Genomic DNA, 15,546 nt, shown 5'->3' on the forward strand with positions numbered 1-15,546 from the left:
TCACTCTTCTGCAGCAATTGCTTTGACAACTTCACAATAAAATGGCAGGCATCTTATCACATGATACATTATTATTCGTTAACAACCACAAATACTGCTTCACAAACTTTCATGAAAGAGCATGATTTGCATTTGGAAAATTATTTTTGTATGCAGAAAAAATGGATGATGTGTGTATGTGTGAAATGTGCTGAAAACATGAGATGACATATTAGAATGAGTAACAGAGATAGAGCAATTACGTTCACAGAATTCATAGAGAAGAAAATGTGGAAAGTGAAAACAAAGTAGAATATCATCAACATATTTCAAACAAGACTTATTTGTGGCCTCTGAGTAGTGGAATGAGGAAGTCCTATCTCTCATACACGCAAATATAAATGCAAGATTCTGAATATTACACCTGTCATTGGCTAGTAATATTCAACACACTCTCTGCCCCATCTCTTTTAACGTACACCATCAACCCATGTGGTTATCAACTTTTCTACAGGATCAAATCTCGCTCAGCGTACACCACAGGACGTGGACAGTAGAGTGTGACCCTACACAACCATTCCATTCCCCTAAAACTTTCTGCCCATTTTCTCTGAAGATTCTCAGAAATTCCTTCTGCTCACACCGGAGTGGGATTTCCTTGTTTACAGTTCTCCTTTGTGGTCAAGCAGACTCTTTTTAGTCATGCAAATGACTCCAAATGGAGAGTAGAAGAAAGGGTCAGGGCTATGGGAGAAAGACAGTGGGTCACATGGGGGAAAGGAGAAGTTAGGATCGTGACCAGAATACAAGACGATGTATCATCCACCAAGCTTTGGTCAAACATGGCTATTTACTACGATTATATCAACAATGATTTCACTGTATGGCAGATATCCTGATTGGTGTGGTATATGGACACTAGTAAACTACTTAGTCCACGACTGGCCTGTACATGTAGGTACCGCAGATTTCAATATCACAAGCCTGCAACCTATATCATAAATATCAGACTTAAGAACAACAACTACTGTATAAACTGATGTATTTGTGTACAGATATTTTCGCGAATGAGAAGTTCACAGACATTTTTGCGAGATGTTTTTTTGGGGTTTTTTTTGCGAATGGACACAGAGACTATCGTAAGTGTACTGTTGCCCATGTGCATGGCGACATTTTCATGTGTTCTAAAATTTGCGGTCCGACAGTGATTCACAAAATTCACACAAATAAAAGCCTTGCAAAAATAACAGCTTATACAGTAATCAAAAGAAATCAGGAAAAATTTGTCCTCAGCAGAATTAAAGTTAGGATATGTAGACTGAAATATTGTGCAGAAACAAGAAAAATCAACAGACCTTGGAACAGGTTAGAATGAAATCAAACAATGGGAAAGTTATGAATTTTCATTATGTCTTCACAAGAAATGGCGTCCTTCACACCAACCCACACAGAGACACAAACATAAACAAACAAATAAACAAAGAAACAAACATGACAAAACAAATTACTGTATAAGCTGTTATTTTCGCGAGGGTTTAATTTTCGCGAATTTCGCGAATCTCAGTTGGATCGCGAATTTAACAACACGCGAAAATATCTCCATGAGCTAGGTTAATAGCACATTTATGTTAGCGTTGGCGTCAATTTGCGAAAACAACATCTCGCGAAAATGTCTATGACCTCCTCATTCGCGAAAATATCTGCTCGCGAAAATAACAGCGTATACAGTACTCCTTTTCTGTTGCAGGGGGTACCAGCATCTCCTATCCTTGAAATCTCAAATTCATAATCCATGATAGGAAAAGAAGATATTTTCTGGTGGAATGTGAAAGTGATGAACTTTCTGAACATACATGCAAATATAGTATTTCACTAGCATTACAGTATCACCATAGTAACAAGCCTAAAGCAGCTCTCTCTAAAGCACCTATAGAACCCAAATCAACTCTGGTCATAAAAACCAATATAGTTCCATGTTTATGTCCAGTGAGCAAGCAATGAATTTCTCTTTTTATTGTCGCAGGAGACTTAAAAATAGCAAAATGTTACACTGTATTTCTGATGGCAGAGAGGGTGTGGCTACATAACACACAGTGAAAATCTATTGTTGCGCATAGACATAGTGTCAACACAAGCATCCTCACAATGGATTCATTATGAATGAAGGCTGAGTTCAAACTTTGAGCATCTTTGATGCTTTTTCTGAGTTAACCCATTGAGGACGAATCCCGAATGTACTTGGGCAGGTGTCTATGGGAAATGCATGTTCTAGCAAAATCAGTCCGTCCTCAACAGGTTAAGATATTCTAACATAACAATGTCGGAATCTCGGAGCTTGGGTATTTGTTCCATGTTCATCGTATCATTGCCGACAACCAGGGACAGCCTGGTGGTAGTGTCGCTGCCCGGAAAGCAGTAGATGACAGGTTCACGTACCGTGGTTCCTCTTTCAAACATGTTTGTTAAATCATAGATCAGCAGTTGCGATATTTCAAATTTCAATTTGCAGAGGGAGACAAATTGAAGAAAACTCATACCTCAAATTCATATCTGCCAAGAACCAAAAATTATTTCCCCAACATTACATGGTTTTGGTGATGATATATCACAATGATAGAAAGAATTAAAGACAGAGATAACAGACAGTGGAAAGGAAGACGAGAAAACAAGAATCATGAATGAGAGAAAACAAACAGACAAAAAACAGGAGAAAAACCTGATGAAAGCAGTCAACAGAAAACAAAAACTGGAGAGAGAGAGAGAGAGAGAGACAGAGAGAGAGACAGACAGACAGACAAACAGACAGACAGACAGAGAAAGAAAGAGAGAGAGCGAGGGAGAGGGAGATTTAAAGGCAGAGTTGGAGTTGTCATTTGAATGGGTCGTGGGTACAGAAATTGGTACAATACAGCAAAAGCTCATCAGTGCTGGTTCTCCTTTTAACATGTACTTCTAGATCTTCATTCCATTAGCTAAGGCTTCTATCATACTAGTACTTTCGAGATTTCTGTCATTATAAGCCTTGGATAGACACCTCTACTTTGGCAGTTTTGTCCTCGGGGGATGTGACAGTAAAAAATTGAATACTACAAAATCCTCCCCCTTCCCCTAACACCTTCCTCAACCAAAGTCAGAGGAATTGCTAGCAAGAATAGATGGTATAAACACGCAATGAACAGGCTTTCATATACTAGAAATCATTTTGTTTCGAAAAGAATGGGGAAATTAAAGCAGCAGACAATGCTAAATGGCACAGCTTTTTCATTTTATCAATGCAATGAAAAAAGTACATGAAATAGAAGTCCAATATAAGAATGTTAAACTTTCACAGAGAGTCTGAAAGAGAAAGAGCAAGCCAAGACTAAGAACACACATTTTCTAGCTGGCTTCTCCTTGTAACAGAGGAAATCCCACTTGTATACTACTAGCCAGGGTAACATCTGTGTAAAATTCTATTTTATGTAGACCCTCTTCTGTTTCAGTAACAATAATACTAAAAATCACATATTACACATAGGATAAATGTAACTCATTTGATCATACAATTATACCTACCTATATTCATTTTTGATGAAATAATGGCAAATTATAATTGTGCAGTGAAAACCTGAAAACAAATATTCACAAAGATGGACCTCCTGAATGTTACAAAATATACACACTGAAATGTACTGATTTGATTTGATCTGATACATTAAAAAAAAAATGATTTCCTCGATAAACTCCTCGATAAATATCTGCAGTACACAAGAGTAACCATCACATGTGAAACATACAATGTACATTGGAGAACAAGATGGTTGCATCACAATCTATACTAACATACTACCAAACAGTTATAGCAGCTTTCTATACCTGGCTGGTGGTAGGTGCGGTAGTGGTAGTGGTGGTGGTGGATATAGAATGTGTACGCTTCTGCAACCATGTGCATTTGGACGGCTGATTGAGCGGCGGTGAGGTTGTCGCGTTTCGGGTGGCAGCGAGTTGAGCGAATGAAGAGTATCGGCGGGAGGCAGAGGCAGCGGGGGGACTTGACGGCAGAATTCCCCATAAAATAATCCAGTGATTTACATATCACCACGGCAACACTCCACCTTTTTGTCTTTCTGCACACTTGTCTCTTTTCTGGTCACTGCACAGTTCGTTCAATCACAGTAATCAAATTCCATGACAAAGATACCTCTGCAAATCATTTCCAGTCCATAATCACTGATTACAACATTCCTTTGAGACAGGACCCCAGCACGCTCTTTATACCATCATGAGGTATCTAGATGTTTACACAATCCTGCATGAAAATCACAGTTTGAATTTAGTGTATCAAAACCTTGTGGTATCCGGATGCATTGTACCTCCATGAACAGGCTACTGGCCATATTTATTATTCAAAGCAATGATGGCCCCCACTTACAAGAGAATTTCCAAGGCGCCCATCAAAAGCTGGGTTTTATTACTGAGCACTATAGCCGATGTGTCCATGCACATGATGATTTTGAAAAAGATGCATCCATTACCAAGAATGCACACTGGGAACTAGGCAAGTATTTTGGACCAACACACAACCCTGGCTTGGAATAAGTTCAATACCACTATCCCACACTGTTGCTGCTGTTTACTGCACAAGTTGCTGCTGTCCCCGAGACACAAAAAGTGTGGACGCCGAGCGTTGACGGAAGCGTTACAGCTCTTGCTACCTTTGATGACAGGCAAGGCGCCTCTTTTTGATACAAGGTGCATCTATCCACAGGCAGGGAGGGGGGAGGAAGAGGAGGAGGAGGAGGTGGTGGACACGCCCGGAATGTTTTAAAGGAAAACACCCCAGAGCCACCACTAACAGACGTACTAAATTCACCACAGCAACACTGTTTTGCTCTGTCGAGATGAGAGAGAACAAGTGAGTCAATGAGATAAGGAGGAAGGCAAGGCAAGGAGAGAGGAAGAGGGGGAGATGAAGGGGGGAAAAAGTACAAGGAATTGCACAGAGCGGCAGCATGAAGGACAGAAATGTTGGAGCAAAGCACTAATGAATCTCAGCACAATGGGGCTCCGGCCCATTACTCCTCTTCTCTACTGCCGATTAGCGGAGACGGGAGGATGACGACGACTGCTGGACTCCAAGCAATACCACACCAGCCGAGTTCACAGAAGGAGAGAGAGCTATAGGTGCTCCGTTTCTTCCCTTCCCCCCTCACCCCTGTCAAATGTCTCCGGTCCCCATCGTGACAGGAATAACGGGGCAAGCAGGAAGGGGGGTATTAAGGCATCCACTTTATTCACAAAAGGGCCACCGACAGAAAGGGCTATTATGAGGAGGAGGTTAGTGCATTCTTGCCCCCCTCTCTCCCTTTAAAATCTCCTCCTCTTGGTGTCCGGAGTAGAGTGCTTCAATTACAGAGAGTAGTTATCAGCTCCGAAGTTCAAGACTGGATCCAGAGAAACAACAGGGACCTCATATCATTCAACTCCTGTGCATGTTTGCTTGGTCCTCTCCCAAAGAAGGAGTAGCTGGCCGGAAAAAGAGGACGATGGAATGATTAGGGAATGATTCATCACACACACACAACAGCACAGGTTTGCTAGAAAAAGAGGGGGGGGGGGTAGATGAATAAAAAAAAGTGATGGCCAGCATGTGCTTAGAAATACATGTGTGTAAATCCTCTGCAATGGATCAGCCTTCCACTTCTCTCATACCACCATATAAGCCCTGTACGAGATGAAGCAAGTGCTCATCTCTTTAGTAAAATAGAAACAACAACAAACCGGTCTGTTGTGATGCCCACTCCATATTCCACTCATGCACGCCCATCATTGTAAACATGTGGGTCTGTCCCTACTTCTATCTATCCATCCATCCCCCCCCCCCATTCCACAACAATAGCAATTACACTACCCACTGCTCTGCTGCTTTAGCAAGTATGCATGAAAGGGAGCGAAGAGAAAGAGATGGGTAGAAAGAGAGAGAGATACGATTATTCTCAAAAGAAGACAGGGTTGCTTTAGTAGTCAATTTAACTTTGATTGGACAGAGGAGCTCGTTACTGCTGCATCGCTACGAGGGGCACTGCCATTCACCTAGGAGGGGAAAGTCATAAAATTGACTCTTTTTGTCGGGGAAGGGGATGCCGCTTCCTTCGTGCTTTGCCTTGTACATGGAGTGCTGCAGGTTTTATGGGCTAAGACCACACAAACTCTTAAAGAAAAGTATAAGAACCGCTCCTATCTACGGAAACAATACGAGGTGCTTTCCAAGCCACAGGTATACCACAAACTTACCCCTAAGCCTCACAATCAATTAAAACTGGCTTTTTCTTTTGTTTTTAAAGGAAGTATCTTAATTTGAATGGGGAACAAACAAGGAAAACTCTAAAATCCCCTCATCAAAAAAAGAAAAAGAAAAGAAGTACACTTGTAGGCCAACACATTATGAAAAGGGATGAACTAGACAGTCCAGTGGGTAAAGGATTGATTTCTCATGAAATCAATATTTAATGACATACCTATCCCACAGCACTGTAAAACATTGCTTTAAACAAATCAAAAACTTCTCACCTATATACAATTGTACATGTAAATAAAGTCTAACTTCTTTTATGATTTGTTCAATAAATTTCTCACTTTATTCAAAATAATGACTTTAATAATACTGTAAAGTATTATGTAAAGGAAAAAAAAAAAATCCAAGCAATGAAATAGACCTTTAATATTGATGTGGTCCAGACCTATAAGGACTGTGTGAAGCCATAGAGTCAACAGCTTTCAAAAAGACCAGACGTTGCCTCTTGGATTCCGCATTGTTAGTCGCTGCCTCGTTCTGACACCTCACGTCTTCAACAATTATCCTTCCATCAAAACAGAGCTTCAACACCCTTACTACATTTCATACTTGCGAGGTACAAGAAGGGGAGGGGCTACGTCACCCCATGTCGTGCATTTCTTTCTACAGCGCACTTAACCATGACACTTATCTGTCGGGGTAAAAGTGCTGACCGTATCATCAGGCGGTATTTTGTTCTGGTCTCTGAGAGGCGAACAGGAGTTGCAACCCCCCATCAATGTATTTTTATATTTTCCCACAATAGCCCATCATGTCAAAGGTTGTAGGCTAGAAATAGCTGTGACACATCATGAGATACATTCAATACTGCCAAAGAAATCAATCCTCCTAAACAAAGAGACACTTTTTTTGTGAGTTGACTGCTATGGTTTAACTTAATAGTGTACTACAGACAGCTTCAGAAACACAGAAGAAATCACGCATTATTGAAATAATAATTCATTCAGCTAAAAAAAGGAACATCTTTCAACAACAACAAAAAATTACTCCAAACCTAGAATGACATTTGTAGATTATCTCCATAATCAGGAAGTCAGTATTATGTATATAGGAAAGGAGACAGAAGAAATCCAAAGAATACTAGGTCAGGGCCAACAGTAATGATACCATATATAGTCATACCATGTGTACTCTTGGTAGACTAGATCGATTCCCTTAATGTTGCTCTGAGGCCTATAATGAGATATCAATAATAGATTGATGAGTAGCCATGAGGCCAACCAAGCGATAACCTATAATGGGCAACAAGCGTGAATCGATGGAATTCACAGACAATGTCTGATTAAAGATCCAACAACAGTCCACTTAGCGAAATCAATGGCAATTGGTATAAATACCTTCACTTATGACATCGCCAGCAATAAAATGGGTCTGGAGGTATCGACAAAGTTTCTGGTGCTATGGTGGAGCTCATGCAGAAAGAATTCTTACCCCAGTCCCTAACTAAATACGGATGTAGCGATACATGGGAAATTACTGATCAACATGGATTATTACACGGAAAGTATTGCACACTATTTGTACAAAGAAGATGATTATTGTCGCAACCTTTGAGATGGGATGGGGGGGGGGGGAGATGTTAAAGCTCTGGAGGAAACTGACACACACCTCTCCAGGAATGATGTTATCAAGCAAAGATAAATCTAGAAATGGCTAGTATTTCTTCCACTCTATTTTTTTCTGAAAGTCTTCCAGTCATTTTTATCAAGAATTTTTTTCTCAACATTGCACAAAGGATTCATTCATTTGAACAGTTGCTTAGAGACCTCTCAAACCCAGTATTATATGTATTGCAATCTAGTTTTTAAAGGACAAGTTCACCTTCATAAACATAAGGATTGAGAAAATGCAACAATATTAGTAGAACACATCAGTGAAAGTTTGAGGAAAATTGGACAATCGATGCAAAAGTTATTAATTTTTTAAATTTTTGTGTTGGAACCGCTGGATGAGGAGACTACTACAGCTTGTGAGTCATATGCGTACAACTGTATAAAGAAAATATAAAAGAAAATTCAACATATTTTCACTTTTTTCGCATAATAAAAGAGCAATTGACGTGCCTCTTTCTAAAGGCAGGGGGAGTAATATTACCCATAACATTTATCGGTAACGAGTCAGGGGAATGTGTACTTTTTTCAAAAGATGGAATTTTGAGAAATTCTCTTTATATCTTCCTTATATTGTTGTACGCATGTGACATCTAAGTTATTCATACACTGCAGTAGTCTTCTCATCCAGCGGGTACTGCACAAAAACTTCAAAAATTCATAACTTTTGAACGGATTGTCTGATTTTCCTCAAACTTTCAATGATGTGTTCTACTAATATTGCTACATTCTCTCAATCCTTATGTTTATGAAGGTGAACTTGTCCTTTAATATAGAATCCAATTTCCCCTGTAGAATGAGAAGACACCACCACATACACTACACATTCTTATTCTAAAGGTGACTTACTTTCATTACCTATCCTTTACCCCCCCCCCCCCCCCCCCAGCTCTCCCTTTCTATTTCCATGGCCTAGTTTTCTACGAAACAGCTGTCCATCAGGCACCTCTCCATTGGAAACATCCTTATTGACAGGGCATGCACAAAGGGCGACACCGGCCAACCGGAACTCATTACCCAAGCGAGAACAATGGGGCTGGGACCGAGGGAAGGCGCTGAGGACAGGCTGGTATTGATCCGTGGACCACTCTCTCGGTATTCTTGGCATCGCAGTGGCTAGCCAACGCGACTTCTTCTTCTCTTAATGATCATTATCATAATGTCTGAATGAAGTCTTTTGAGTTGTGGGCATGGGAACAGAAACTGCAACAAAATGTAAATTTTCCCTTGTAATGTGACCTTGATATCTGTCATAAATTTTCTTTCTTGAAAAAAATAAGAGTACATACTCTTCATTGTGATGCAGCATCAGTAAGCTACAAACCCAACATCCAAAATAAACTTTTTCAACATGATCCTTTTTTTTGTACCCACTCTAATATCTGTCCTTATTCTACAATCTCTCATTTTAATCTAGTGATATGTCTACAATCACTGTTAACCCCCCTTCCCTCCCTCCCCCCCCCCCCCAAAAAAAAGGTATCATACAGATGATATCAACTTATACATGAACTAAACTAGATGCAACTACTCTATTCCGACAGACTTTGCTCCACAATAAGTGCTTGTGAAAAAAAAGTGGAAAACAAGTACAAAAAAAGGGCTTGCATAACTACACAGCTGATGACAATGTTTGGTTCATACTTTTGCAAGGTAGAAATCTTGGTATCTATTCTGATATCAACAAACAGTCTCTACAAACACACAAAACTCGTTTAACTCTGAGGTAGTCCATCCAATTGCAGACATACTTAGAAGATCTCTACACAAGGTGAGAAATTCTTTACAGAACCAAAACATGGCAGTCAATCATATGAGATTTCCAGGCGAGTCTATACTGCGCAGTGCAAATTGGTTTGCCCGATTACTCATTGTTTTCCTCTCGAGGATGCAGTTGAGTGGGCGTAAGCCGCTATTCCGCGGATTTTCTTGTCACACCTCTTCTTCAGCGGGGACGCACTTCTAACAGGCATCCCGCAGGTGTCCAACAATGGCGAGTCTCAATTACCATTCAAACACAAACGAACAAAACAAGAATGGAGATGCCCCTCCACACCACCAAGTCTGCAGAATCCTTCCCCCTTCTTGATCGCCATGCCAACGGGATGCAGAAACACCGGATCTGCAGTGGTGTCGGTCCAAAGTATCAATGCTATCATTATGAATTATTGGGTCAAAGGATGCGGTTTTAAAAACAGAACTTGACAGAATAGATATTCCACTGATTATGTTTATCCACGATATATGCTCATTTCGGCATTCACTAGCAGATGAACAACAGTGATGACAGGTGTCTTTGCAGTAAGGCACTATGAAGATGACTGTACATCACACTCAAAGACAAACACATGTTGCTAACCAGAAATTTAGCTGTTACCCTGATCACACAACATGCTGTCAACAAACAACATGGAACCAAAAAGATGAATGTGCATACGGAATGGAAGAGAGCTGAGAAGTCATCCAAATTTCATTGAAAGATGACTTTGGCAGAGACATCCTCGAACTACTCTTAATCACATAGGGCATTTAAACAATAACGAAAGAAGACATCTCTCAAACAACCACGCAGTGTGGCAAATATCAAACGTTTACATTTTTCAACTGCCCTACAAAAAAATATAATTTCCCCTTGGTATAAAGCAACCGTGCGGAATAATAGCATAGTGCCTGAAACAAATATATCTAACAGAAAATCAAACAGATGAAACAAAAAATGAACAAAAATCCCTTTAAATTGGGAACTGAAATGATGCGGGATAGCTGCCAGCTACTTGAGCTTGCGAGAAGCATTTGAAAGATAAAGGCAGACAAACAGACAAACAGACAGACAGAGAGACACAAGCAGAGAGAGAGAGAGAGAGAGAGAGATAGGGTGGAGGGGGGTGGCTGAGAGAAATAATTTCCCAGTATTCCTCAAATTGCTTTCGGAAAATCAATTATTTTCATATTCCTTTCCAGATCGTGGTATATCATATGAGAATTCAATCAATGCATGAAAGAGTGTATTCCAAAAAAAAAAAAGGATGGTACATTTCATCCGATCATTTTCACAATCATCTCAATCTGCTCTAGTTCCATACGAGAAATTGCTCCAAATTTACTCTGCACAGCATCAGGGATGCAGGAACCATCCTTTTTGCTACAAAATTCTCATAACATATGGACTATATAGAGACCAAAAGTGGCGTTGGCAAAACAGTCAAAGAATGAAGAATTCTTGCCTGTCCCATTAAATAGGGGTAAATTGCCCTTAAAGGGTTTTAGAGGAGTGTGATAAATTCACGGCCCTGTCATCAGTGTTTACTAACAAAACAAAATTAATTTCCACCAACGCAAAGCAGAACTTCAGATGTCATCACAGAATCGCACAAGTTCCAGGTCCTTTCAATGACAGTCCAAGAATGGTTAAAGTAAGCAAACTCGCAGAAAGAAAAAAAAAAAAACACAAAAAATGGCTTTGCTGATTCTGTGAATCCCGCCCTTTGAATTATTTATCTCACATCATTCAAATCACAAGTTGTGATGAAGAGATATTGATACAATATCATGTGACTGCCTAGATAAAATGTATAATACTAATGATATAATCTTGCACTCTTTTTTTTTTCTCTCTCTCAAAGCATCTTGACAGTGCAATTGCCTGCATCGTTTGTAACAATGCAAATTGTATGTCCACACATATTCTTCACAGTCATCTATTTTCCATTTCACTGTTTCTTACTCTTTTGAAGAATTCAACTGTACATCCAGACAAGTCCTTTCTAAAGAGGTAAAGTGTATAGTGCCTGAGAACAATCTGTATTAATGAGTGACCAACCCTCTAGGTAACTGACCCCAGTGACCATCAGTGACCATCAGTGACCATGTCAGACAGGTGTGGTAAACAATCACCTTATTGGGCGCAGTCTCTGTTGTGCAGTTGTGTTTATCAATACGCACCACTGGTAAACAGACTGTGAAAATAATCACATCACCGCCGCTGAAAATTTGGAAACAAAATGTCAATTACTGCTGAAAGTTGATAGCAGAAGATCAATTAAGTTGTGGTGCCTGTTTACTGACAGGCAAGTTCGAAATTGCATTGGATGACATTCCTCACTTACCAGATCAGGCATAGGTTGAGAAGAAAACAAAAATGACAGTTATATATTCACTGCAGCCAGTTCTTGCTGGAGCTTCTTGCTTGCTTGCAATTGAGCAATTTGTAGATATATGTATTGGTAACCATGCAACTCCAAGGCCAAACAAATTCATATTTCCTCCAGCATGACAAATGTATTGATACAGAAAAGCACTTTACACCAAGACACAGCAAATTGAGGCCAGGCTGAAACTTCTGACTGCTTTCACACTGCAAAATCATATCGCATTTGTAATCGTTGTCCTGCAGCAATTCAAATCATGTTTAGAGTTAAAGGTTGCTCAGGCAGCAGCATAAGTCTCCAGCTGAATGCGAGTGTATTCAGCAAATGACATTACGCAGTTCAACGGAAAAGTCCCAAAGTCCATGGCCTGTCCACAAGAATACAGCTCCCCCAGTCCGAGTGAACACGCAGCGATGTGAATATGCACTTGCACCATACACACAGTTACATCTCGAGCTTATGGTTTGTAAAGTAAAAATGAATACAGTCATGCTACTCAAAACATCTTCCAGAGTTCAAACTGTTCAGATTTGCTACAAACACAGATTCACAATTCAGCAATGAATTCAACCTGCATGCAAACATTGGCTACAAACGATTTGAGATACGTGGTAGGAAGCCCAATCTAAGTTAATTTCTAAAGAAACAGAAATAACTCATTCTGTAAGAACTTCAATTTCAAACATCAGAAACAAGCTAACTTGCAAGTCTGAAAGGGATTCTTATCATTATTAATTTTTTTTTTTTTTTTGACAACTAACTCAACCTTTTTGAGCCCCAGGAGTAGTACAAACAAAATGTGATTCCAATAGTACAGTAAATGATACATTAGCCATATTTTTCTTGTGGTCACTATGGATACATTCTTTGATCATCATCGCCCCATCCCCTTCAGCCATGCTTGATGCAAGGACCACCAACACTGTTGGGTAAACCTTCAAGTAACACTGATGACTCCCCATTCCCTGGGGCCCCTGTACGTCTCTGAAGAAAGGTTATGACAATCCATTTTTCTATTCTGAATCAAAGGTCCAACCGTGTATGAAGTTTCATCACTAGAAAAGAGTAAACTTCAAGCAAAAATGTCGGTTGGTCAGCTAAGTTCTAATACTCAGTAATTTTCATTGTAAAAGTTTTGAAATTTTGATCATGATCAGCGTCACATCTTTTTGATTGATCCTTCTCACTGTAAACGATTTCAAAACTTGGGTCACAATTATTTGCGAAGAGCTGACCTGCACACATAAATCGTGTGTTCACTGTGACACAATGCCAATGTATCGCAGTGCACCACAGCTGGTAAAAACTGCAAGGGGTCCAGTGTATTGTGAGATGAAAAATTTCATTTTTTTTTTTTTTGCAGTCACCGTTCACATTGTATAACTTTACATCTTTCTGCTAAAACCTTCAATATATCTGAGATGCTATGTAGTCCCATATTTTGAGGACTCAGCTGAGGGGGTTGAGGTGATTGAACTCTGGTTGGGATGGGAACCCCTCGGGCAAGCTACTGTCAGGGGACGGCCTGGCTTCTCCTGCAGCCCCCACTGCCCTCTTTCGGTGGCCCCTGCTAATGGGGAGAGTCAAACACATGGCGGAGACAACAGAGTGCAAATAACACGAAGGCCACTTCGGTTCAACAACATGCCTCAGTGTGCATCGTCTGCGTCTGCCCTGTCTAATTTGCTTCCATTACCGATTAAGATGCTCTTTTTCTTCTTTTGCAAGGCGAGTGAGCGTTTCTACTTGTAAAGATATGATTTGGCTGTATCTTCATAGTATGCAATATCTTTAGATAAGCTGACAATTGGAGTTTGTGCACACAAATGACAGGCTTTCATATTTGTTTTCTTTCAGAATTCATGTGATTAAACCTTTAATGACACAAGTGCTTCTATGCAATAAATTTGGCAGCGCACTGTCGTAAAGACGAAATAGAATGGTAACTGCACTCACTGATCAAATTGAAATAAAGGTAGTAACAACTTGAAAGAGACTAAGTAAGGCAGTAGGATAGGAAGCAATTCATGAATAGAGGCAGAAATGCACAAGAGTTATCGCATTTTGCATCGCAATGTGAAGATCGACATAGGCTGCCATCGTTCACACATGGCCAAAAATACTCATTCAGATGCACGCAAAGCACTCTTAAATCTCCCAGCTGAGCATGCCTAAACGATGACTGGTGTATGACCCCAGCTATGTAGTGTGCAGACCTACTTTGTAGTGTCATGGCAAGTTGTGTCATGGGATGAAATAACTTTTGGAGTCTTTTTCGAGCACCAGTCACACATTTTGACGGTCTTTTTTTTAAAAATCAAGTTTGACTGTTTTTTTGCACTGCGATGCAGATTGCAATGATTACAAATTTGTGCGTGTGCATCAACACATATTATGAAGTGACAGTTTTCATACGGCATTGCAAAATCAGTTTTTGGAAACCAGAACATTTTCAGCGTGTGTGAACAGGACCAAAATCACAAGATGAAATCTCACTCCAGGTTCAATTTGAAATTGTTGACGTCGGCTCAACTTGGGCGTGAAATGGTGGTGATGACAATCTTGGGTCAGAATTAGAAATCACTTTTAACAAAAGAATAAACCAACAGAAGGGATAAAATCTATGGGAAAATACCTCATATGTTCTCAATGTAAACTTGCTCAGTACACTGGGTAGGAATATTATGCCCACTGATCACATGTCATAACAAGAACCACATGGGTGCACTGACGACACAGAACAACTTAAAAGAGAATGGCCATCTCATCTTCACATTGATATCAATGGAGAAAAATGAAACTGAACTCAGAGTGAAAATTTCAATGACAAGCTGACAAAAAAGAGTTTATGAATAAAGATAAATTAGGAATTTTCAAGTTTTTTCCCATTGGCACACAAAAGTGATCTCATTAGTCCCAGTCCCATAATATGCAAATTACTGTAAAACTAGACATTTCTGCATGCACTATAATTTCATTAATCTTGGGACAACCAAGATTCGGGAAATTAAAAATGCAAGCAAAATTCTTGTCTACACTATATGCATTGAACACTAGTGGCAATTTGCGAAAATATACTGCCGCGAAAGAGGGCGTCAGCTCCACTTTGCAGAAATTTCTTGCTTTACAGTATAGCCTCAAAAGAGTCTCCCACTGACTTCATAGAAACTTTTCCTTTTCCTTCATGAATTCAAAACAAAAAATTATATCACACAAAGTTCTTCAGTTGTGATGGCAGTAAATGGCAATGACCTTTTCAAATGCTATTCCATTGACATCTTTTTTTTTCACCAATGTGATCAAATATGATACAGATGGATAAATACCAGACATATCGTAGAAAAAAAAAAAATGACTACATAGGAGACCAGTAGATGTCAAGTAAAGCATTATGCTGTATGACAATTTCTTTTTCTTTTGTATTCGTTCAGTTAAACACATGATTGTCAGCACGTGTACTCTTAAGGCATCAGAA

The 15,546-nt window shown here is 39.7% G+C and overlaps 1 protein-coding gene across 11 annotated transcripts in view; it reads right to left on the minus strand.

Moving 5' to 3' along the window:
- The window catches only part of LOC139714112 (segment polarity protein dishevelled homolog DVL-3-like), a 110,645-nt gene that overhangs the window by 26,322 nt on the left and 68,777 nt on the right, over nt 1-15,546 (minus strand). The window lies entirely within an intron of this gene.

This window comes from Diadema antillarum, unplaced genomic scaffold (assembly GCF_040938485.1).
Source record: "Diadema antillarum isolate AM-2024a unplaced genomic scaffold, OU_Dant_1.0 seq00002163_RagTag, whole genome shotgun sequence".
NCBI lineage: Eukaryota > Metazoa > Echinodermata > Echinoidea > Diadematoida > Diadematidae > Diadema > Diadema antillarum.